The sequence below is a fragment of the Lepisosteus platostomus genome, chromosome 5 (assembly GCF_059453375.1).
Source record: "Lepisosteus platostomus isolate fLepPlt1 chromosome 5, fLepPlt1.hap1, whole genome shotgun sequence".
Taxonomy (NCBI): Eukaryota; Metazoa; Chordata; class Actinopteri; order Semionotiformes; family Lepisosteidae; genus Lepisosteus; species Lepisosteus platostomus.
In genome coordinates, this window is record NC_142615.1 from 6871070 (window position 1) to 6897607 (window position 26538).

The 26538-nt window shown below is 43.6% G+C and overlaps 6 non-coding genes across 6 annotated transcripts; 2 read left to right on the forward strand and 4 right to left on the reverse strand.

The window, feature by feature from the left end:
• On the forward strand, positions 1 to 73 carry trnav-aac (transfer RNA valine (anticodon AAC)). The gene has a single exon. It is a non-coding gene; the product is annotated as a tRNA-Val (tRNA).
• A 575-nt stretch (positions 74 to 648) lies between these two features.
• On the reverse strand, positions 649 to 720 carry trnah-gug (transfer RNA histidin (anticodon GUG)). Its single transcript has one exon. It is a non-coding gene; the product is annotated as a tRNA-His (tRNA).
• Positions 721 to 8515: 7795 nt separating this feature from the next.
• On the reverse strand, positions 8516 to 8587 carry trnah-gug (transfer RNA histidin (anticodon GUG)). Its single transcript has one exon. It is a non-coding gene; the product is annotated as a tRNA-His (tRNA).
• A 201-nt stretch (positions 8588 to 8788) lies between these two features.
• On the forward strand, positions 8789 to 8860 carry trnae-uuc (transfer RNA glutamic acid (anticodon UUC)). Its single transcript has one exon. It is a non-coding gene; the product is annotated as a tRNA-Glu (tRNA).
• A 1123-nt stretch (positions 8861 to 9983) lies between these two features.
• trnad-guc (transfer RNA aspartic acid (anticodon GUC)) lies at positions 9984 to 10055 on the reverse strand. Its single transcript has one exon. It is a non-coding gene; the product is annotated as a tRNA-Asp (tRNA).
• A 7283-nt stretch (positions 10056 to 17338) lies between these two features.
• Positions 17339 to 17411, reverse strand: trnak-uuu (transfer RNA lysine (anticodon UUU)). The gene has a single exon. It is a non-coding gene; the product is annotated as a tRNA-Lys (tRNA).
• Between the last annotated feature and the right edge of the window lie 9127 nt (positions 17412 to 26538).

The following is a 26538-nucleotide window of genomic DNA, read 5'->3' on the forward strand; positions in this document are numbered from 1 at the left end:
GTTTCCGTAGTGTAGGGGCTATCACGTTCGCCTAACACGCGAAAGGTCCCCGGTTCGAGACCGGGCGGAAACAGCCTCGTTTTGCACGCTCCTGTACTTCACAGAGGTCTTGAGCGACCGGTCATTTGTTCCCAATGTATTTCCGGTGCCTTCGTGCACTCTTGTACCAAACGCACGTTCCTTCTGTACGCGGAGCCGATCATTTGCAATTGGGCTGTGCCGACAGACCAGGACGAGCTCTGTCGGCTCAAAAGCAGCGCAGGACCTGCAAGAACAACAGAAAGATTAGCATCCAGCGGGGGCCTCTTAGTGAGCCCAAGAGCTCATCAAGAATCGGCTCCAGCAACAGGGCTGGGCGCATTGTTCCATTCTCCGCCCACTCTTGGTGTAAACAAGTCCCTCCTGGTCTCTGCTTGAAATGCACTTTCCTGCGTTTGCTTTGGTGTAACTGGCTTCCCCTGCATGGGCAAATGTGAAGAAGATCCTTAGTAAGTCATTGAAGAAAACCGAGAAGAGGTCGGAATGGCCTCTGTCGTTCATCAACGATCCAGTCAGGCAGTACTCCTCTGTAAAGCGCCGTTCGTTCACATCGATTGGCTTTTTTTTTGCCTTCATTCGTGCGAGTAGTAAAAGCAGACGCCCCTATTCTGCCGTGACCCGGATTCGAACCGGGGTTGTTGCGGCCACAACGCAAAGTACTGACCACTATACGATCACAGCGAGTTACCGAGACACACACGGCAGGGCGGAAAGGGCTGTGCTCTCTTCGTGTGACATAATTCGGAAAAGTCCTGACGTTGCATTTCAACTGAGCCCCAGTATACATCGACCCTTCGACACTCTGAGTGACAACTCTCTTGCGTGTTTTCTCATATTTATGTAGTTTGCTTGCATGATGCCGGGAACAGCATGGTTGTTCGCTGCCATATAGTCTAGCGGTTAGGGTTCCTGGTTTTCACCCAGGCGGTTCGACTCGGTTTTGCCTCCTGCTTTCCAAAAGATCAGCACCTTGTACGAAAGAGCCGCATTAAAACTACTCGAACGTGCAAAACGTGCGAGAAGAGGGGGCGCTTGTTTCCAACCGAAACTTCTCGCGTGTGAGACGAGCTGATTATCGCTGTGGGAGGGTTACTCTGGTAGACAGGGCTGACCTTCGGCAATAGGATTTATAGTCTCCAAGATGATATTTGCACTTTCTGGAGAGGCGATTTTCTCCACTTCAGTAGCCTGATTTTGTCGATTGCGTGGAGAGGGCTGTAGAATGTGGCGCCGCCTTTCCTGCTCCGTCCATGACAGGCGTGCTGGTCTCTGGAGAGACAGCACAGTCCATCAGCGCACTCCAATAAAGGCACTGGAAGCAGCTGAATCGCATTGGCGAAGCTCAGCACTGGGCCGCTGGGCTCGTCTTACCACCGTTTCCGTAGTGTAGTGGTTATCACGTTCGCCTCACACGCAAAAGGTCTCCGGTTCAAAACCAGGTGGAAACAGACATCTTTTGTCGCCAGGCACAAAAGGGGATTGGGGATTCGCCTAGCGCTGTGATCCAACAGACCCACTCACCTCTTAGTGTGGCGGGATCTGCACAGTGCATATCACAGCGCATCCTGCTTTCACTTCAATGCGCGCCCTGATGTACCACAGTCTCCCGCGTGACAGGTGGGGACAGGTGACAGGTCCTATACTAATGAGGAAGACATCGCTCTCTCCGACCCCCGGCATCGTGTCCCGACCCACCGTGCTGGAAGCCGACGCGTGCTGTGATTCCTTTACGGAGCAGAAATGACAACCGAGGAGCCGAGAGATCATTTCAGCATTTCGCGTCTGAACGGAAAACACAAACGACCAACTCGGAATGACTTGCCTTTGACGCTTTTCAAAGCGTTCTTTGTGCACGACGACTGCGCCGCCTAGCAGATACAAATGGGTTGTACAACTTTGAACTAGCAAATGTTTTTTATTTGTCTTTTGTCTTTTAAATGTCTTTTAGCCCAGTTCGATCTGTCTCCCAGAATCACCAGGGCGCACACACACACACCCGTGCCGTTGAAGTGCTCTGCTTCATTTCTAAGGGCAACTCAACATTCACTCCTACCCCGAGTGCAGAAAAGACAGCGTCCGCAGCAACAACAGCTCAGGTCTCTGCACAGGAGCTAAGCTGCCCCCATCTCCTCTGCTCTGCGGCTCCTGCGGAGCGGAGTCCTGCCTGGAGCCGTGTTTGCAGGCGGCGGCTCCCCGCGCTCTGTCTGTGCATCGTGTCCAAGAGCTCCTGGGAGGAAGAGAGAGCCCTCCCACTCGGGGGCTTTTCCACGTTCTGTGTGAGGAGGGGCGGGTGTGTCCAGTAGCTTATCGAGCAGAAGCCTGGGGCGGCGGAGAGCTGGAGGGTGGGTGTCAGGGCCATACGACACTTCTTTACGCAGGGAGTGGCAGGGGTGGGATGTCAGGGCCTGACGATACTGCTTTACGCAGATAGTGGCGGGGGTGGGATGTCAGGGCCATACGACACTTCTTTACGTAGAGAGTGGCGAGGGTGGGATGTCAGGGCCTGACAACACAGATTAACGCAGATAGTGGAGGGTGGGTGTCAGGGCCATACGACACTTCTTTACGTAGAGAGTGGCAGGGGTGGGATGTCAGGGCTTGACGACACTGTTTTATGCAGAGAGTGGAGGGGTGGGTCTCAGGGTTATACGACAATGCTTTACGCAGAGAGTGGTGGGGGTGTGATGTCAGGGCCATACGACAGTGCTTTACACAGAGAGTGGCGGGGGAGGGATGTCAGGGCTTGACGACACTGCGTTATGTAGAGAGTGGAGGGGAGGGTTTCAGGGCCATAAGAGACTGCTTTATACAGAGAGTGGAGGGATTGGTGTCAGGGCCATATGACACTGCTTTACACAGAGAGTGGCGGGGGTGGGATGTCAGGGCCTGACAACACAGCTTAACGCAGAGAGTGGAGGGGTGGGTGTCAGGGCTAGACGACACTGTTTTATGCAGAGAGTGGAGGGGTGGGTCTCAGGGTTATACGACAGTGCTTTCCGCAGAGAGTGGTGGGGGTGTGATGTCAGGGCCTTATGACAGTGTTTTACACAGAAAGTGGCGGGGGTGGGATGTCAGGGCCTGACAACACAGCTTAACGCAGAGAGTGAAGGGGTGGGTGTCAGTGCCTGAAGATACTGCTTTTCGCAGAGAGCGGAGGAGGTGGGTTACGACAGTGCTTTCCACTGAGAGTGGTGGGGGTGGGATGTCATGGCCATAAGACACTGCTTTATGCAGAGAGTTGAGGGATTGATGTCAGGGCCATACGACAGTGCTCCACTCAGGCTTCTGCTTGAATTTGTACTCCTCCTCTCTCTCCCTACCTCTACCTCTCCCTCTCTCTACCTCTCTCCCTACCTCTCCCTTTTCCCCTCCCTACCTCTCTCCCTACCTCTATTTCAATTCAAGGTGCTTTATTAGCATGACCGATGGGTACAATCAGTGTTACCAAAACAAATAAAAATAATAAAATTAACATGGAACCAAACAAGAAATAGAAGTAAAATAACATCTACAGACATGTTACAGACATTTACAACAAAGACATATTATAAAATATTAACATATACTGTAGGTGGCTGGAGCATTATTGGGAGACAGACTCACTGTTCCTCAGGCTGTGACAGGAGATCACATACTGGGCTGCCAGATCAACTGAGTTCCCTCCTCCCTCTCCCAGTAGGATTGGGACCCGTTGTGGTTTTGGCAGGTGTGGGAACTCTGAGATTAGATTTCTGAATTTCGGGAAGAATGTTTCTCTAATCCCAGAGTATCTGTCACAGTGCAGTAGGGAGTGCACCTCTGTCTCTATTTCTCCCTGCTGGCAGTGGGAGCACAGCCTGTCCTCTCTGGGCAGCCAGGTCTGCCTGTGTCGCCCAGTTTCTATGGCCAGGTTGTGGTCACTGAGCCTGTACTTCGTCAGGGTCTGTTTCTGTTTGTTATTTGTTATTTTGGTCAAATATTCGGCTAGTGTGTATTGTCTGTTTAAGGTTCTGTAGCATTCCAGTTTATGTTGTGTTTGTGTGTGTCGCAGTGTGTGAGATATTGCTGTTTGATCTGTGCTGTGATGTGGTTGAGTCTGGGTTGTGGTGCTCTACCTCTCTCTCTCTGTGGGGCCAGCAGGGGGTGCTCACCCTGCGGTCTGTGTGGGTCCTATTGCCCCAGTATAGTGACGGGGGACACGATCTGGCCCACCAGCGACGAGCAGGTTACCAGATCTTGACAAAGGGGGCAACTCTTAGTCGTATGAGCTTAGTCACACATCGCAGCGATTAAAAAAACAAAACAAACATATTATGTCCGTTACTAACAACTTTTTTTTCCAACATTGAAAGTCTCTTTCCTGGGTGATTTTCTACCGCGCCTGGGGCTCTTCATTTCTCCTCGGTGTCTCATCACAGGCGGATTTGAAACAGACCACAGAACTCTCATCCTGCATCACCAATCTTACACAGGTGGGACGGAGCTGGATTTCTGTCTGGAAAATAAACTCCAGAGTGAGAGAGAGCAGAGAGGGGTAGGGAGAGGTAGAGCAGTAGAGAGGTAGAAAGAGGGAGAGAGGTGGAGGGCAAGGGAGAGGGAGAGAGGTGGAGAGAGAGGGGGTAAGGGAGAGAGGGAGAAGTAGAGAGAGGGAGAGGTAGAGGTAGGGAGGAGGAGTACAAATTCAAGAAGGGGAAAATCCACAACACAACACAGGCATCAGCATGCGTGGGCTACAAAAGGAACAAGTAAAATGTTTCTTCTGGGCTGAAAAGAGAAGGAAGGAAAACACACCGTTGCGGCGCTACGACACGAAGACGCCGAACCATTTAAGCACAGCAAACCCAACCTGTTCTCACAAGTTGCTTGCGCTTCAGGCGAAATAAAAGCTGCTGAGCTAAATCAGGAAAGCGGTAACTATTAGGACTGCTCACTGTTCCTCAGGCTGGGACAGGAGAGCACAAACTGTATTATTATTATTGAGAGACAGGCTCACTGTCTGTTCCTCAGGCTGGGACAGAGGATCACACACTGTATTATTATTATTTAGAGACAGGCTCACTGTCTGTTCCTCAGAGTTTGACAGGAGATCCCACACTGAATAATTATTATAGAGAGACAGGCTCACTGTATGTTCCGCAGGCTGGGTCAGGAACTCACACAGTATTATTATTATTATTGAGAGAACGTCTCACTGTCTGTTCCTCAGGCTGGGACAGGAGATCACACACTGTATTATTATTATTGAGAGACAGGCTCACTGTCTGTTCCCCAGGCTGGGACAGGAGATAACACTGTATTATTATTATTGAGAGTCTGGCTCACTGTTCCCCAGGCTGGGACAGGAGATCCCACACTGTATTATTATTATTTAGAGACAGACTCACTGTCTTTTCCTCAGTCTGGGACAGATGGTCACACACTGTGTATTATTATTGAGACAGGCTCACTGTCTGTTCCTCAGGCTGGGACAGTAGATCACACTGTATTATTATTATTAATATTATTGAGAGTCTGGCACACTGTTCCCCAGGCTGGGACAGGAGATCACACACTGTATTATTATTATTGAGAGACAGTCTCACTGTCTGTTCCTCAGGCTGGGACAGGAGATCACACACTGTATTATTATTATTATTATTGAGAGACAGGCTCACTGTCTGTTCCCCAGGCTGGGACAGGAGATAACACTGTATTATTATTGAGAGACAAACTCACTGTCTGTTCCTCAGGCTGGGACAGTAGATCACACTGTATTATAATTATTGAGAGTCTGGCTCACTGCTCCCCAGGCTGGGACAGGAGATCCCACACTGTATTATTATTATTTAGAGACAGACTCACTGTCTTTTCCTCAGTCTGGGACAGGTGGTCACACACTCTGTATTATTGGAGAGAGGGAGAGAGGGGCTCACTGTCTGTTCCTCTGACTGGGGCAAGAAATGACACACTGTATTATTAGTATTTAGAGACAGGCTCAGTGTTCCCCAGGCTGGGGAACTGTCTGTTCCTCTTGCTGGGACAGGACATTCCACACTGGATTATTATTATTGAGAGAAAGGTTCACTGTCTGTTCCTCAGGCTGGGACAGGAGATCACACACTGTATTATTATTATTGAGAGACAGGCCCTCTGTTCCTCAGGCTTGGACAGGAGATCACACTGTATTATTATTCTTGAGAGACAGGCTCACTGTTCCTCAGGCTGGGACAGGAGATCCAACACTGTAGTATTTTTATTGAGAGACAGGCTCACTGTCTGTTCCTCAGGCTGGAACAGTAGATCACAGTATATTAGCATTATTATTGAGAGTCTGTTTGGCTCACTGTTTGTTCCTTAGACTGGGACAGGACATCCCACACTGGTTTATTATTATTGAGAGACAGGATCACTGTCTGTTCCTCAGGCTAAGACAGGAGATCACATACTGTATTATTATTATTGAGAGAGGCTTACTGTTACGGACGTCCAAAGGGACTAACCGTGGGGAGCAGGAGAGCGGAAAAAGACCCATATGCGAAGCGGCGAGACAGGAAAAAGGCCCGGGCTCATTAGTGCAAAGAGTTCAGGAATCCCGTATAGAAACCAATGCCCTCAGGGAGCGGACGTGGGGCGCCCTGGTGTTAGGCGGGTCTCAGGACATCTGAACGTCAATGCTGAGCGAGGACTGAGTGCAAGACCCGGAAATATATAGCCCAAGGGAAAGAGAGGGACAGGAAGAACAGCAGACTGGAAACTAGGGACAGGACAGAGAAGGAGCGCCCTCTGGCTGCAGAGGGCGTGACATTTACTGTCTGTTCCCAAGGCTGGGACAGGAGATCACACACTGTACTTTTATTATTGAGAGACAGGCTCACAGTCTGTTCCTCAGGCTGGGACAGGAAATCACACACTGTACTTTTATTATTGAGAAACAGGATCACTGTTCCTCAGGCTGGGACAGGGGATCACACTGTATTATTATTATTGAGAGACAAGCTCACTGTTCCTCAGGCTGGGACAGGAGATCACACTGTATTATTATTATTGAGAGTCTGGTTCACTGTTCCCCAAGCTGGGACAGGAGGTCACACACTGTATTATTATTATTGAGAGACAGGTTCGCTGTCTGTTCCTCAGGCTAGTACAGGAGATCAACCACTGTATTATTATTATTGAGATACAGGCTCACTCTGTGTTCCTCAGGCTGAGACAGTAAATCACACTGTATTATAATTATTGAGAGGCTGACTCACTGTTTCCCAGGCTGGGACAGGAGATCACACACTGGATTATTATTATTGAGAGACAGGCTCACTGTCTGTTCCTCTGGCTGGGGCAGGGAATCACATACTGTATTATTAGTATTATTGAGAGACAGACTCGCTGTCTGCTCCTCAGGCTGGGACAGGAGATCAGACACTGTTGTAGTGTGCTCTCATGAGGCACCAGTTCTGTAGGGGTTTGGGCATTTACTGGGACAATTATTTTTGTGGCAGTAAATCACAAAATTAATTCATTTAATGGTCTTAGAATCCAACCATGCGATATAACTCAAACAACGCACACACAGGTACTAATACACGAGGATACATTTATTAAGATATAGAATATGCATGCAAACCTAACAGATCTTATCGTAAGGGTTATCAGAATACAAAAGATATAAATTCATTCAGTTACAAAGAGTTACACATATCAAGAGGACATAAGTTCGGTATATCATTCATTTAGAACTTTAGAAGTTTTCAACTTCGACATTAGATACGCAAAACAAGTACATAACCCTTAGGAATTAAATTGATATCAACTGGTTGGGAGCAGTAATGCAATGAAGTTGAATACTCACTGCCGCTGGGCCTGTATTCTCACCGTTTCCATAGTGTAGCGGTTATCACGTTCGCCTCACACGCGAAAAATCCCCGGTTTGAAAGCGGACGGAAACAGCCTCATTTTGCACGCTCCTGTACTTCACAGAGGTCTTGAGCGACCGGTCATTTGTTCCCAATGTATTTCCGGTGCCTTCATGCACTCTTGTACCAAACGCACGTTCCTTCTCTACGCGGAGCCAATCATTTGCAATTGGGCTGTGCCGACAGACCAGGACGAGCTCTGTCGGCTCAAAAGCAGCGCAGGACCTGCAAGAACAACAGAAAGATTAGCATCCAGCGGGGGCTTCTTAGTGAGCCCAAGATCTCATCAAGAATCGGCTCCAGCAACAGGGCTGGGCGCATTGTTCCATTCTCCGACCACGCTCGGTGTAAACAAGTCCCTCCTAGTCTCTGCTTGAATTGCACTTTCCTGCGTTTGCTTTGGTGTAACTGGCTTCCCCTGCATGGGCGAATGTGAAGAAGATCCTTAGTAAGTCATTGAAGAAAACCGAGAAGAGGTCGGAGTGGCCTCTGTCGTTCATCAACGATCCAGTCAGGCAGTACTCCTCTGTAAAGCGCCGTTCGTTCACATCGATTGGCTTTTTTTTTGCCTTCATTCGTGCGAGTAGTAAAAGCAGACGCCCCTATTCTGCCGTGACCCGGATTCGAACCGGGGTTGTTGCGGCCACAACGCAAAGTACTGACCACTATACGATCACAGCGAGTTACCGAGACACACGCGGCAGGGCGGAAAGGGCTGTGCTCTCTTCGTGTGACATAATTCGGAAAAGTCCTGACGTTGCATTTCAACTGAGCCCCAGTATATATCGACCCTTCGACACTCTGAGTGACAACTCTCTTGCGTGTTTTCTCATATTTATGTAGTTTGCTTGCATGATGCCCGGAACAGCAGGGATGTGCGCTCTCGTATGGTCTAGCGGTTAGGATTCCTGGTTTTCACCCAGGCGGCCCGGGTTCGACTCCTGGTGTGGGAACGTGTCAGTTTTGCCTCCTGCTTTCCAAAAGATCAGCACCGTGTACGAAGGAGCCGCATTAAAACTACTCGAACGTGCAAAACGTGCGAGAAGAGGGGGCGCTTGTTTCCAGCCGAAACTTCTCGCGTGTGAGACGAGCTGATCATCGCTGCAGGAGGTGGGAGGGTTACTCTGGTAGACAGGGCTGACCTTTGGCAATAGGATTTATACTCTCCAAGATGATATTTGCACTTTCTGGAGAGGCGATTTTCTCCACTTCAGTAGCCCGATTTCGTCGATTGCGTGGAGAGGGCTGTAGAATGTGGCGCCGCCTTTCCTGCTCCGTCCATGACAGGCGTGCTGGTCTCTGGAGAGAGAGCACGGTCCATCAGCGCACTCCAATAAAGGCACTGGAAGCAGCTGAATCGCATTGGCGAAGCTCAGCGCTGGGCCGCTGGGCACATCTTACCACCGTTTCCGTAGTGTAGTGGTTATCACGTTTGCCTCACATGCGAAAGGTCCCCGGTTCGAAACCAGGCGGAGACAGACCTCTTTTGTCGCCACGCACAAAAGGGGATTGGGGGTTCGCCTAGCGTTGTGATCGAACAGACCCACTCACCTCTTAGTGAGCGGGATCTGCACAGTGCATGTCACAGCGCATCCTGCTTTCACTTCAATGCACGTCCTGATGTACCCCGGTCTCCCGCGTTACAGGTCCTATACTAATGAGGAAGACATCGCTCTCTCCGACCCCCGGCATCGTGTCCCGACCCACCGTGCTGGAAGCCGACGCGTGCTGTGATTCCTTTACGGAGCAGAAATGACAACCGAGGAGCTGAGAGATCATTTCAGCATTTTGCGTCTGAACGGAAAACACAAACGACCAACTCGGAATTACTTGCCTTTGACGCTTATCAAAGCGTTCTTTGTGCATCGAACAGACCCACTCAGCTCTTAGTGTGGTGGGATCTGCACAGTGCATGTCGCAGCGCTTCCTGCTTTCACTTCAATGTGCTTCCTTATGTCGAGTCGTGTGCCGTGCAGAGGCTCTGAAAGCGAGAGCAATGAAAAGGTGCACGACGCTGTGAAAGAAAAAAGAGAAGTGAAAGGCAGTCATTTCTCTAAGGAGGTGAAAGAGAAGCTACTCCCCGTCGGGGAATCGAACCCCGGTCTCCCACGTGACAGGCGGGGATACTTGCCACTATACTAACGAGGAAGACATCTCTCCGACCCCCGGCACCATGTCCCGACCAAGCGTGCTGGAAGGCGACGCGTGCTGTGATCCCTTTACGGAGCAGAAATGACAACCGAGGAGCCGAGAGATCATTTCAGCATTTCGCGTCTGAACGGAAAACACAAACGACCAACTCGGAATGACTTGCCTTTGACGCTTTTCAAAGCGTTCTTTGTGCACGATGACTGCGCCGCCTAGCAGATACAAATGGGTTGTACAACTTTGAACTAGCAAATGGAAGAGGGCTAAGCCCCCTCTCTTTTAGCTCAGGTTCGATCTGTCTCCCAGAATCACCAGGGCGCACACACACACACCCGTGCCGTTGAAGTGCTCTGCTTCATTTCTAAGGGCAACTCAACATTCACTCCTACCCCGAGAACAGAAAAGACAGCGTCCGCAGCATCAACAGCTCAGGTCTCTGCACAGGAGCTAAGCTGCCCCCATCTCCTCTGCTCTGCGGCTCCTGCGGAGTGGAGTCCTGCCTGGAGCCGTGTTTGCAGGCGGCGGCTCCCCGCGCTCTATCTGTGCATCGTGTCCAAGAGGTCCTGGGAGGAAGAGAGAGCCCTCCCACTCGGGGGCTTTTCCACGGTCTGTGTGAGGAGGGGCGGGTGTGTCCAGTAGCTTATTGAGCATGTTGTGTATCTTAATAAAGAGCCTTCCTTATATGATTTAGACTATTTTATTAACTACACAAATCACGCTCTCACACCATATATTCCCGCCTTCCACTCTCTCGTTCTGTTGTCTCGCGATGTCTATTCACTATACTACATCCCTTCCTTTGTTATTTTTAAAGTCTATAACTTTACCATACAATTGTAACAATTTTATATCAACACACAGTAAATGGTTATTAACTTTTACAACAAAATGTATATAAACCCTTTCATTTCTATTCAATACATTCATCTTTTTTTACAACAATTTCTATGCGTACCAACTCAAATTTTAGTTCAATTTCTACTTAAGTCACTTCTAAATATCACCTCATTTCTAGCAGTCTAAGCAAGATCTACATAGATAACACAAACAAAATAGGGCAATTTAACATTTGGAGAGCTATGCAAGTCCTGTATTTTTAAATGTCTCTGTAATGAGCCGGTTTCCTGATAACCCTGCCACTAATGGTTGTTACGTTACTTCTGGGTAAAGTTACTGGCTCTCCTACGGATGTACTCTCCACTGTCTGAGGACTCGGCACTTCCTGCACGTCAGAAAGTCCTGTATTCTCAGCATTTTCTGTTTCTGCAGATTCAAAATCAAGATCCAATGGAGGAGCATGTCAAAGATGTTTTACAATTCTAATTATTTTTGAGCCATCTTCCACATTCACTAACTCAAAAGAGTTACAAGAGGTGTTTCTCAATAACACATAGCGAGCATCTTTGAACTTGGCATCTAATTTACTGGTGTCTAGGCCAGCCACAAACACTACGTCACCGACCTTGAAGTTATGATCCGTGTCTGGTCTGCATATAATTTCATTTTGTGTGCATACTCCTCATGATGTCTATGGATATCTTTTGTCAAAATCAAGATCCAATGGAGGAGCGTGTCAAAGATGTTTTACATTTCTCATTATTTTTGAGCCATCTTCCACATTCACTAACTCAAAAGAGTTACAAGAGGTGTTTCTCAATAACACATAGCGAGTGTCTTTGAACTTGGCATCCAATTTACCGGTGTCTAGGCCAGCCACAAACACTACGTCACCGACCTTGAAGTTATGATCCGTGTCTGGTCTGCATATAATTTCATTTTGTGTGCATACTCCTCATGATGTCTATGGATATCTTTTGTCAAAATCAAGATCCAATGGAGGAGCGTGTCAAAGATGTTTTACATTTCTCATTATTTTTGAGCCATCTTCCACATTCACTAACTCAAAAGAGTTACAAGAGGTGTTTCTCAATAACACATAGCGAGTGTCTTTGAACTTGGCATCCAATTTACCGGTGTCTAGGCCAGCCACAAACACTACGTCACCGACCTTGAAGTTATGATCCGTGTCTGGTCTGCATATAATTTCATTTTGTGTGCATACTCCTCATGATGTCTATGGATATCTTTTGTCTTTTGAATGTCCCTTGACTCTTCTTCTTTCTTCTCCACGTTTGGTAGTTTAGTCCGGATATCAGGCCCAAAGATAAGATTAGCTGGGGTTTCTCCAGATGCCCTGTGTGGTGTTGATCTATAAGTCAGCAGAATCTTAAGTAGTTCCTCTCTCTCTTTTTTCCTTCTGTCACAGCTGCTCTTAAGGCCTTTTTCAGGTATCTGTGAAATCTTTCAATTTTGCCATTACATCTCGGATAGTAAGGTGATGCACGGATGTGTTTAATTACACAATTAGTCAGAAATGATTCAAACAACTGTCCTATGAATTGCCTGCCATTATCTGTTACTACCTCTAGTGGATAACCAAATCGTGCAAAGATGTTCATCAGCTCTCTAATAACTGTGGCTGAAGATATGTCTGATACAACAACCGCCTCAGGTTAAGAAGTATAATAGTCTATGACAGTCAATATGTATTCATTCTGAATGGGACCTACCAGGGCAATGCCCAATTTTGTCCAAGGCCTTGGTGGTAATTCAAGTGGTTGGAGAAGTTGATCCTCCTGCAATGGTTGATTCAACACACAAGTGGAACAATTCCTGATTAGTCTTTCAACATCACTGTCCATGTTGGGCCAGTAAAAGTTGCTTCTCAGGTACTGTTTTGTACGAACTGCACCCTGATGTGTCTCATGTGCTATTTTTAGTGCTTGTCTGATTTTTGTTTTCGGTAACACAATCCTCTGTCCTCTTAAAAGCAGTCCATCATATGTAGATAACTCCAACCTACACCTGTGGTATGGCTGCAGTTCGTCTGGAATTGGATTAGGCCATTGTCCTTTTTCCACTATGGACATCAACAATTTCAATGTGTCATCTTCGTTTGTTGCTTGTTTATGTTCCTCAACTGTCAGTGCATGCAGTTCATAAGTGCTGATTGAAAGCACTTTATCAACATAGGTGTCTACATAACCAGTGTCTTCTGTGTCTGGTAAAGGAAGACGTGACAATGAGTCTGCAACATTGGTTTTCCCTACTATGTGTTCAATTCTGTAATCATACGGCTGTAATCTCAATCCAAGTCTTTGTATCCTGGGTGGTAACAAAGTTGCCTTTTTGGGATTGATCATGTAAATGAGGGGTTTATGATCCGTTTGAAGTGTGAACTTGCCTCCTCATAAATATGTCCTAAAATGTTGCACTGCCCAAACACAACCCAAGGCTTCACGCTCTATTTGCGAGTAATGCCTTTCTGTTGGGGTAAGTGAGCAACTTGCATATGCCACTGGCTTCTTCTGGTCTTTGTAGCAATGCTGCTCCAAGTCCTACAGGACTCGCGTCACTGATCACTACTGGTGGCGCATCTAGTTTGAAGTATGCCAGACATGGTTCAGTTACAAGTGCTCTTTTCAACTCGGCAATGGCTTTCTCAGTTTCCGATGTCCATTCCCACTTCTGTCCTTTCCTCGTTAGTTTTCTAAGGGGTTCTGATATATCTGCATAATTAGGAATAAATTTCATCAAAAATCCACAAGTTCCTAAGAATGAGCGCAAAAGTGCAACATTCTCAGGTCTCGGCGCACTGCAAACAGCTGTCACCTTTTTCGGGTCTGGTTTTATTCCTTCTGCAGTGACCAAATGTCCCAGTATCTCGATCTCTTTTAGGCCAAAGATACACTTATCTTTATATAAAGTTAAGCCTCTGTCTTGGAATCTTTGGAATACTTGCCTGAGCCTCTGTTCAAGTTGTTCTTCATTTTCCGCATGTACTACAACATCATCCATATACCATACAACACCTGGCATTGCACACAACATCGAGTCCATAGCCTTCTGATAGGCCTCTGGGGCACTAGACAAGCCAAAAGGAACTTTTCTGAAACAGTAACAACCCCTGTGTGTGATGAAGGTAGTCAGGTGTCTTGATTCCGGGGCCAACTCAACTTGCCAGAACCCTTTTCGAACATCTAACTTTACAAAAACTTTGGCTCCTTGCACTACTTGCAATATGCTGCCAACCATTGGTACTGGATGTCTCTCTCTGATTCACTTCTCGCAGATCCACACACAGTCTCACTTCCTTGGTGTCTTTTTTAGGTATTATCAGAATATTTGAGATCCATTCTGCACCTTCATTCACGTCTTCAATAATTCCATCATCCAACATTTTATCTAACTCTTGATTAACAGCTTCTATCATTGGATAGGGTACTCGTCTCAGACTTTGAGCTACTGGTGAAACTTTCTCATCTACTGTAACCTTGTGACTGTAACCCTTGATCTGTCCTAAACCTTTAAAGAGTGACTCATATTCCTGTGCTAACCGCTTAAACCTCTCTGAAGACTGGTCAACCGCATTGACAGTGTCTCCTACATTCTCCTACATAAAGTATCTATCTATCTATTCAGAATCTTCAGATCAAAACATGCTTTTCTTCCCAACAACGCTTCTACATTTCTTTCAACTACATAGACTTTGTCCTTTATTACATTTTTCTGCCATTTCAGCTGTGCCTCAAAGTAGCCAACACACTTAAGTGGACTAATTTGTGCATAAGCATAAACTTTCTTCTTAGTCTGCTGAAGTTTAGTTCTGTGTGCAAACACTTTCTTTAAAAGTTCTACTCCAATTAAGTTTCTTTGACTTCCTGTATCCTATCACCATTTTTATCTCTTGGCCATTTATTCGAACAGTTTCTTTACCTTCAGGGTCAATGGAATTAACAAATTCATCTGAGTCTGAAGACGGTTCTTGAACTGCTCACAGTTTTGTCCCTTCCTTATTTGTATTAAATTTCTTTTCCTGATGGGAAACGTCTTTCTTTCTACCAACTCGTGCATATTGTCCTGTTTTCTTACAGTGTAGACATTTTGCTGTTTGCGCTCCGCATTCATCTGCTTTGTGCGTTGTTAGTCCACACCTGTAACATGTAATGTCAGCCGTCCCCTGTTCTTCTATTTCTCTAGCATGACTGCGTCCGGCTGCTCGGCTTTTGTTTGTAAAGTATGAGCGAGCGCCCCGTTCAGTGTCACTGTGGTCAGAAAGCATTCTTGATTCTGCTTGAGCTGCTTCATGAATTCTAGCGACTAAGAGCTCTTTCTAAAGTCAGCCCTTCCTCCTGCAGCAATTTATAGTCTCTTATGTGCACATTTTTCCACAAGTTGATATCTTAACATGTCAGTTTCCAATACTCCAAAGTCACACGATTTAGGCAGTTCTCTTAGTGCAGTCACAAAAGCATCAACAGATTCGTCCTGAGCCTTAGTTCTCTGCCTAAATTTATGCTGTTCCAAAACAACATTTCTCCGCGGTGTAAAGTACGCGTCTGAGGCAGCTACAGTCTGTTCATATGTACTTTTTTCTCCAGGGAGGTTGGCGAAAATCCGCTGCACGGGAGCCCCGATACAGTGCAGTAATGTAGCACGTCTCACGGCATCCTGAGCTTCTGTAGATCCACTGGCTATTTAAAAAAAAAATCTGTAGGACTCCATCCATATCTTGTATTCCGTATACAAATCCGGAGCTCCGAGGTTCAGTGGAAGCAGTGGAAAAAGCTGGGCATAAGCAAAGCTTCTCGGCGCGGCTGCTATATCTTCCATGGCGCAAGCTAAACGAAAAGTCCGAAAATTCAGAAGTTCGTTTCTACCAGCAAGAGAACTAAAATCTGCAGTGTTCTGCTCGCTTTGAGTCAGTCAAGCACTCATCTCTCGTCGCCATAAATGTTGTGTATCTAAATTTAGAGACGTTTTTATATTATTTTAACTATTTTATTAACTACACAGATCACACCCTTACACCATATATACCTGCCTTCTACTCTCGTTCCGTTGTCTCGCGATGTCTACTCACTATACTATATTTAGCATGACTTCTTGTTGCAGTTGACCTCAAAGCTGGAGATGATCTCCATATTCTACCACAGTAACTAGTCCGAAACGTAGGACACAGTACAAACTTTTTAAGTGAACTCAGGTTGTTAAAAAATTAAACCAGCGCCCTGTCACAGAAACGTACCCCCAGTCTCCCGCGCAACAAGCGGGGGTACTCAGCACTAGGAACAAGTAATAGGTTTATTCCATGCTGAAAAAAAGAAGAAAGAGAACACAACGTTTCGGCCGTGGAGCCTTCTTCAGGTGCTCAGCACTATACTAAAGAGGAGCCTTGTCTGCAGCTGAGCGTCAGCTCTGTTTACTGTCAGCAGTCATTTCCTCATTTCCAAAGACTTTTTCACCTGCTCTCAGCTTTTAAAGACGGTCATAAACGCTCAAGAAGTAATTCATGTCAGTTTGAAGTCTGTTTCTGTTGTCTCAGCTCTTGATAAAGAAAAGCCGTGCGTGGGAGACTCCCTCTCTGAAGAAGTTTGCCGTCACCCTGCGAGGGAGAAGAGCCATCAATCTCCGAGGCAACCACTGAGACAGTTAACATTAAACACGTGAAATGCGAGATGTGATTTTTTTTCTATCGTTTCTACTCTAACGAGAAAGACCTCTTTATTAGAAGTGAGATTTTAACTAACGTCTCCAGGGTTAACTGCGACCTGAACGCAACGCCTTAGACCACCAGCCATCTTGCCTGTGGTACTTAGAGCAGCGCTCAATAAAAATGATCAGAACCCGAAAGCGCTTCTTATGCGGATCAGTATATTCTGATTCCACTGGTTGTGCAGAAGAAATAAGAAAAGCCGAACTCAAACCACTGTGGTGCCATTACGGGTACTCTGTCTGCAGCTGCTTTAAGATCTACTCACACCGTGTTGCCATTAAGGCTACCTAGTTAAAAAAAAACTTATCGTCATCTTTTTGAACGTGATTATTAGACACCCGTTAAATCTCAACCGAGGTTTCTTGAGAGATCGTTCAGCGAGCGAGTAATAAAAACTACGTCGCTTCCAACCTCTGCTGTCACTGTAAACTCGGACGTGATGTTCTGCAGATGTGCAGTGTGCCTTTCCTCTTGTCGTATTCAAGAGTACTCACTGTGTGAGCTCCTCACTGCGTGTTCTGTACTCTACTGTGATTTAATTTAGATGATTACGTGGAGTAGAGTGACAAGATCTACTTGAACATTTTCGGTTTGTGAAATGAAACACTAAATACACTACTGTAAATACAAGTAATGGACATTTAAAATAACCACAGTACAGCTAGAAGAGTAAAAGATAAAAGACTATTTAGAATGACATTCACAATAGAATTAAAAACGGCACAGCCGCCCGAACAGGGACTTGAACCCTGGGCCCTCAGATTAAAAGTCTGATGCTCTACCGACTGAGCTATCCGGGCTCTGAAAGGACGCCGACACTGTCGGGATCCTCGCAAGTCACGTGTCTCTTGTGCCGAAGAGCAGTCATACCTGACCCGTCTGGAATGACCACTGACAGACTTTATCCAGAAGCAACGGCACCACTCCCAATAGAATGAGTGAGAAATACAGCATGACATGGGTAGTTAAGGGGCTCCCACAATCCATCTTTCCTCACATTACTGATTTTTTTCAATAGCATTTTTTCACATTCAGATTTTTTTCACATTTAATAAAATCTTTTAATCAACAACATTAAAAAGAAAACAAATTGAACATTTTTTGGAACAATAATAAAAAAAAAAACTTTCAATGCCTTGGTTGTATACGTTTATAAAGGGAGTTGCAACATTGCTGAAATGTAAAGAGCATTTCTGTAGAGAAAACAGCATTTTTTCTGCCTTGATGTTAAGCTGTCTTTTGGAAATTCTATTTTATAACACCTTGCACAGCCTCCCGGCAGACTAACAAATATTTTTTTGGAGAAATTGGCTCACACACCGGAAGACACTAACGTTTATTTACGTTAGAGTATGTAAAACTCAGGCTTTAACAGATGCTCAAGATGTTTCACACGGGGTGTTACCTGTTGTAGTGTTTCAAAAGATGTGTTAGCGGACCACAAATTATCTTGAAAAGATTTGGGTTTGTACTGGCTGGGATTCAAACCCGACTCAATTATTTGGAAGGCGCCTGTACCACCAACGCACTTCCGAGAAGCACCTGCAAATTATCACAATCCTCTCTCTCACCTACAAAGTTATGGAGACACAGACGTCCAATGAAAACTAATTTTATTCACTCAAGGCTCCACTTTTGTTGTGATGTCATTTTAATTAATATTAGCTTTGATAAGGTGTCGTTTTTGCCTCTTAAAATTAAAGTCTGCTCCATTATTCCTGGTATAGAAATAACATGTTCCACGAGTTACCGTAAATTCTCCTATAATATGACAAGAAAAATAATAGTATCCGGAATTTCGGCAAGGTGGAGCTAATAAACTCAACCTCTCATGTTTGAGCTGTGGCCATCAAAGTCTTTAACGAAGATATTACTAAAAGTATTAATAATGAATGACCTTAGACAAGCTATAAGTGTAAACTCAAAGTATTGCCCTGGTCAACATTCTTTTTTTCATTGACCGTCTTTGTAAAAGTAACACCACAGCATTTCGCAATCACGCATTTGTTTCCAATCATGCAAAGTACAGTAATTTTTGAGAATCGATTCACCATGCCTTTCACATGCTCATAAAAGAGATTGATTTAGGAACATAAACATATTACTGTATGAAAACTGTACTGTATACAGTATGTATATGTATATTTAATGTCTTAACTGTGCCCGTTTAAGTATTGAATATTCATATCTAATTTTACCACTGAAGGGAAATCTTAGTAGCTGAGCATAAAAAGAATAGGAGCATACTGCAACGCGTGTGAAGGCCATAAACGATATTAATTTTGGAACATAAACATACAGTATATGGCTGGTCTCGGTACTTTAAAGAAAACATACATGAAACATGGTTTCATTATGACCAGAATCGGTCTTGAGATATTTTTAACTTGATTTACAGTATTTGAGAGGTATGTCTTAACACCGATACTACAGTACGTAAATACTGCTCACGTATATGTTTCTAGGTTTATATTATGCATTTCATACGGTCAAATTACTTTTGAGCAACTAATAAGAAGCGCGAAACGGTATGCCCAGGGCGTTTTAGTTTCGTTTTACTGGGACTCTGCTTTAACAATGTCGCCGTGGATTGATTAGAGATATCAAGTACATACAAGTCATTTTTTAAATGTTGTAGTTCGTCTTGTAAAAATGTTACGAGTACATCATCTATCAACAATTACACAGGTTCTGTTTCCATATTGCGGATTTTGCGGATTTTAGATTTCACGTTGTGAATATATGATTTGGGCAAACAGAGCCGCAAAGAAGTACATTATGGGTTGTTGTTTTTTTTTTGCAGTTTTATCTAGAACAAGCGATGCTTAAACCTTTGTCTGATTCTTGTGAAACTATCCACACGACAGTTACAGTACCTAGGAGTTGACTTCAGTGATGTCACTGATGGGATGTTTCTAAAAATCCATCCTCTGTAAAACATCTTCTCTAGTTGTCCTGCATATGTATTCGCTAATGAGCTGTGTGTTCTGAGCCAGGATCTCTACATTTCTGTATGAACCAGCTTAGAGGGCTAAAGACAGCTTGTGTTTAAATTGAGTGTAAGGCAATTTATGCTTCTGAAGTCATGGTCAGCATTTATTATTGTACTGTGCTGTAAACGTGTTTTGTGCCTAGTCACATTATTTTATAGTGTTTTTATAGCGTTATTAAATCCGGTGGCGCTGTGTGTTAGTTTCCTGACACCCATGTCACATGGTCTGTGATTGAATCCCATGGAACTATGACTTTATTTTTTAACAAACATTTCTTTGAAAAAATGAAACGTTTACCTTGGTCAGAGATTAAGGTCGCTGCCTTTCATCTAAAACCCTACTTGAATCCTTCTAAACTAAAAATCAGTGTTAGTGAGTTAAATAAAGAGGTATCCAGGTAACAGTGAAACGGGCGGACAGTCTGGGGAGATCGCCCGTTTTCCATGTAAATAGTTCCGCACCCCTTGGTATTTCTCTCGCTCTCTCTCGGGTCACCTGATCATTAGCTCGAAAGATTTGAGTGCTTTGTGTATATTCTAATGGTAGTGGGGGCAGGGTGTGTGGGAACAGGTTTGGTTGAAATTGCATTGGAGATCTATGTTCTTCACACCTGAAACATTTTCTCTGAAAGCATTTTCTTCGCAGTTTAGCCGATCTTGTTACAGCATGTTACAGTTTACTATTATTAACCATATTAATTTTAAGTGCTTAATGCCATTTTTTGACCAGGCACGAATATTCTTAAGTCCATATCTTCGCAAGGGAATCAGTGCGAATTGCAATACTAATTAAATGACCGCAGGCACTTTCCACCCCCTCTGCCAGCAGGAACATTCCTTTTACACAGCGATACAGCTTTGCGTTGTGAATCTGTTTTTCCGTGTTTACAAAGAAAGTGGAATACAGTGATACTACCTGCTATACAGATACATATGTTTAGATATTTAGACCCTTAAATTAATATCATTATTAATAATAATGATTATAATGATAATAATGATAATCGGCCAGTGAAAGCTCTCTTGTCCTTCACATCAATGCCTGAAAATTTTTTTTCATAATGTCGACATACACAGTCGTGTAACTGACAGTTTGAGGTAGCCTATCGTGTAAATTTCGCTTTGTTGCTGATAGGTTAAGCTTTCGAAACTCTGCCCCAAAGTCATGTGACTGATTTTTCGCCCTGTTTCGTTGGTTAAACGCAATGATCACAAGCACCACCATGGTAACTGGGATGTGTAGTTTTTAATTCCGTTTGAATTATAACTGTACGTACTGTCTTCATATTTGGCCAGGGCTTTAAAGAGAAGGCGCGCCAAAAAATTTCGGTGCCGTCGTCTCCGCTTTAAAGGTACACCCGTGCTGGAAGAATTTGACCTTGGAACGTTTGCCCAGCGTAGTTATAGTGGACATAAAAACAAGAGTTCGCTGGCATTATATAATTATGCGAATGACACAAATATAATTACATCTTATTAATTTCTTGAGATACGCGATTCTTTTAATACAGTCTTTGCTGTGCTCTAGAGGATCCTTGTGATAGTCGAGCTCTGGTTGAATGATAAGTGTCGCAGTTTAAATAAATTTTGTAGTTGGCAATTATGAAACACTCTGTTAAAAGCAAGGGAGTTTTTATGTCCATTGCAGTTCTTTTGAAACTGAACTTGTTTGAATTGACTGAGCTCCGTGCTGTACCACACAATGTCTGTTTTTTTTTTGTGCTGTCCTACTGTACTTCCTACTTTGAAAATACCTGTGAAACGGGTTTAATTCATCACAGCCAGCCCTCCCGCAGAGAGGGGGGTTGTACTTGTTAATGTCTTAGCACAAAGCAGAAACTTCTTGGAAAGATTACAGATTTTAATCGTCTTTTTTCTGAACCAGGGAAAATCTGATCATGTTTCTCTATAACAATAATAAAAAACTTTATTTTACATATCACCTTTAAAAGTGGCATCTCAAAATAATACAGTAGATGTAAACCACAGATTACAAAGTAAAAACCCAGACAAAAGCAAACGTGTTTTTAAAAAGATGCTTTTATTCGTTCACAATCCTACGATCTCAGGAAGACTAATGGCTTTTTTTCTGGAAAACCATAACTCTGGTCTTGTCCAGATTGACTGTCAGCGCCCAGGTCTGACAGTGCTGCTCCAGCCTCTGTTCTGTGGGCGACAGCAGGACCAGTTCCTCTGCAAAGAGGAGGAACTCTATTCCTGTAATGAATGCAGATCAGTAAATCAAGGGACGACAAAACAGTTATTGCGCCCGGCTCCTCAATGCGCTTCGACGTGCTAATGCGTTGGTTTAACAGTCCGGGTGTGGCAATGTTTTTTTATTATTGTTATAGAGAAACATGATCAGATTTTCCCCGGTTCAGAAAAAAAGATCTGAAGTACTGTACCGTATACTAGTTTGTCACTCTTCTCATCCCCTCTTTGCTAAATAGCTTTTGAATCGAGTTACATGAAGACAGAGGTGAAACAGCCCTACACAGCCCTGTCGCAGTACACAAATATAATTATATCTTATTAATTTCTTGAGATACGTGATTCTTTTGATACAGGCTTTGCTGTGCTCTAGAGGATCCTTGTGATATTTCGAGCTCTTGGTGAATGATAAGTGTCGCAGTTTAAATCATTTTCGTAGTTAGAAATTATGGAACACTCTGTTAAAAGCAAGGGAGTTTTTATGTCCGTTGCAGTTTTTTTGCAACATGAATATAATTATATCATTATTAATTTCTTGAGATACGCGATTCCATATTATATTCTCTTTTAATCAAATTCTAAAAGTATGCTTGTTGTCTCCGGTATCACGTTAGTTAAAGTCTTTGATGCTTGAAATGTTTAGGGAGAAATGGAATACTGGTGTGTATGTTTTCTTTAAAGTACCGAGACCAGCCATATACTGTATGTTTAAGTTCCAAAATTAATATCGTTTATGGCCTTCACACGCGTTGCAGTATGCTCCTATTCTTCTTATGCTCAGGCACTAAGATTTCCCTTCAGAGGTAAAATTCCATATAAATGTTAAATACTACAATGGACACAGTAAAGACGTTTACTGTAAATCTTTCTACAACAGACCAACGGACCACGAGTGCCCCTGTCAGTCAACCAATCAAGTACCGCGGTACCCCGCGTCATCTTGCGTCACGATGCGTGACGCCGTAGCCAATTACCTCCAGTATGTGTCTGTACCGCGCACTTTGAATGGCTGCATCTGTAGATGAATATTTTTAGCACAGCTGTTACAACAAACAGGCAAATAAACTTTTTTTATTATTCCATTCGAGCTGTAGTTTTGAAAATGTTTTTTTTCCATTCATTAAATAATACAAAACACAAACCCACCATAAACGTCTGACCATTGATATTCCTGAATTATAAGATCGTACACATGTACCGCGAAATTCGTGCAAGAGTCACAACTGGTAGGCAGTTCAACGAATATGATGCTTTTCAGGGGCCGAGTATTAGACACGTGTTATCGTGCGGAGCTTAGTCTTCCTCTAACGCAGTCTTTGCCTCGGACCACCCCTCTTGGCACATTAGCCCTTTAATTTTTGATTTTCTGTATAGAACACCGAATATCTTGAGGAAGTCTGTCAAGCAAAGACTGCTGGATAATTGAGGTGAAAACATTGGTTCAAAATCAACATCCTCTGCTATTGCCGTTGATTCTTTGAGAGTTTCTTCAAGTTCTTCATTTGACCTTCAATACTGAGGGATATTGAGCATAATACCGTACTATTTGTAGCTTTCTTTTGATCGCCCGTTTTATTAAAATGCCAGCCTCTTTTACAATTATTTAGATGTTTGGCAAGGTGTAATAGCCCCCCTCGCATCCTCAGCTAAAATATTTTAAAAGTACAACAAAATTACATTATATTGAACAGCATTTATGTTAACATTTATATTCAAATTAAAGTAAATATACGAAAATATTAAAATACAACTTCGGCGATCTGTCGTTTTTGCTTGTCAAGTTCTCAAACAATTTTGCGTTGTATTTTAAATTACTTTAGCTGAAGATGCAATGGGAGCATAAGTGAATTCTCCCGCCACCCACTGGAACATATAATTCCATGGGTGAATACTTACTGCTCGCAAGTTGCCAATATCGGAAATTATTGGAAATTCCCAATTGACTGGAAATTGACTCTGGTACTCAATTGTTTACAAATGCAAATATCAAAATAGTTCAGGTTTTGCGGAACAATTAAATTTTTGCGGTGATGATGTTTACTATAGGAAGAAGTGCGTCCCTGGGTGGGATCAAAAAACCCACCTTGGGGTTAATAGCTAAACACGCTAACCGATTGCACCACAGAAATGCTTACACCTTGATTTTTTTAATTTACATACTTTTGGTGAACAAAAAAATTCACTCGCATTTCATCTTTCGCAAGCTATATGATTTAAAAAAACAAGTTGTTCTTCAAAGGAAATGAATAAACGCATTAAACCAAATCAAGACCTCTTTGAGTGTCCCAAATTACATGTTCTGTAAAACAAGACAGGAAAAAAAGGTACCGCTGGAATTCGGATCCAGGATCTCCTCTTTATGAATTAGGTGTTTTAACCAGCTTTACCACAGGACCGGCAGAACACTATTCTTATACAGGTGGGTACCCACCCTCAAACCTTTGTTCTCCCGCTACTTTACCTTTGCCTACTGCCCTGTCTCTCTTACACCTGAAGAAGGCTCCACGGCCGAAACGTTGTGTTCTCTTTCTTCTTTTTTTCAGCATGGAATAAACCTATTACCTATTCTTATACAGCCGCTAGGACACACCGCTCTGAGACATCTGAGGTCGATATGCGATGAGCCTGGTCGCTAAGCAAAATCATCCCCAAGGGAGGGGGGGCAGCTTTCATGATGTGGTGGCTGAGTGGTTAAGGTGATGGACTGCTAATCCATTGTGCTTTGTACGCGTGGGCTCGAATCCCGTCCTTGTAGGTTTATGTCTTCGACTTGTGATCTGTTTCTAAGTTGGACTTGCTTTCTTTAGCTACTGTAGTAGAGCAGTAATATTTCTAGCGTTGGCTGAACATGGCTTACAGCAGTAGCTGACAGATATAGTCTCTTAATATTTAGGTTAAATTTATGCTTTGTACTGCTTTCACCTGATATTAATAGTAGTCCTGATGAACGATTTAGGGACATGGTGCATCTTGAAAATGTTCTTGTTAATTTCAGTTTGGAAAAAATGCACTCACCAGAAGCAGAAACTGGTCGTATCTGCAAAATGCGCAATGCAATAGCATGTCTTGTCTTGCTATGAGTCCTTATCTGTTACAGGAGGCGTTGTAGGACTTTTTTAGCTCAGAAAAAGCTGTCAATTCATCTTACATTTCTACTCCATCAATATTAGCAATGTTATCTTTACTAAGCTCTAAATAAATGCAAATTTTAAAATACATTTTAAAATAAATGCTATTCCATATATTGTAACTTTTTGGTATTTAGAATTTTTATCTGAGGATGCAAGGGAAAGTATTATACAAATGTGAAAGAGGGTTGTATTTTAATACAATTTTCCATCAAAAGAAAACCAAAATCTGTATGATATTACCATCAATATCCCTCGATACATTATTTTAAACCAGACATAATGAAAGACGTAGTAACTAGACACACCTACAAAACACATGAATCTAATTGAGAAAACTTTGACCGGGGCGATGTATTACTAGTAGCGGCTCTGAACTCAATGTGGTGCTGGATGGGAATGCAATACAAACGCCAATGGCACAATGGATTACGTGTCTGATTACGGATCAGAAGACTGTAGGTTTGTACTCCTTCCTGGTTCGTGAAAAAGCTTTTAAACCATACTACTCAACACTGACATCGTAGGGTGTGCGGTCCTACACAACCTTACTATCAACTGGATGAGTCTTCTGTTCAATCTCCGATTCTTTCCGCACATTCCTGTTATTTCACCACCGTTATTGTAGGACAACAGCCACAGACACGAGAAGATACACTATTCCGAACAAATGTCTTAAAAAATCACGTTGAAAAGGGTGACAATACGTTTTTTGTTTCTTTAAGGTAACCTTACTTTTGCCTGTAAAGTTCACATTATTTTCTGTAGCCGCAAATCCCCAATATTTCTGCTGTCTCCTGAGAAACACAAGCATGGAGTCAAATCATATTAAATAACACAACACATCTATTAATTTAATACCCAGATGTGACAGAACACATGTAAGACTTACACACAGCCTTTATTTTGCGATAGTGAATTTGCAGGTATCCTGGGGAGGGAAGAGAACTGATATTAAGGAAATACATATTTAAAGGGGATATACATCTTAAATGTGTTTTGTCACATCTGGGTGTTAACTGAATATTTTTTTAGCATTATTTGTTGTGTTTTGACTCTATACTTGTGTTTCTCAGGAGACAGCAGAAATATTGATGTTTACATTTATATTCACATTCCCGTTGATATTGACTTAGGTACTCAACTATTTACTTGTAGTTTGACTCGTGTCAAAAGTTGAAAATCTCTGCAAACATCAAGATGGCTAAGGACGTGCAAAGAAACTCAATCACATTTAGAGAAGGTAATGTTTAGATCGGATTAATTCGAAGTGTGTCTCTGGGTGCGTTTGATCTACGAACGTTGTGTTTAACTGAAGCAGACCCTGACTGAGTGTGCCATAGAAACTGACACATGTCGTATTTTTCTACATTCACAGATTTTTTGGCTAAAGTAAAAAAAAAAAATCGTTGTCATTTTCTTGCCAGCTGGCAGTAATTGTTTTGCACTGATAACAAAGATAAGCATTTTAGCTTTCGCAATGTGTGGAGTTCTTGAAAAACAAGTTGTGCCAAAAACGAAATAAACACCTCCATTAAACTTAATGCAAAAGCATGTTGTCTATAACAATAAACGATGCAAGAAGACAGGAAGAAA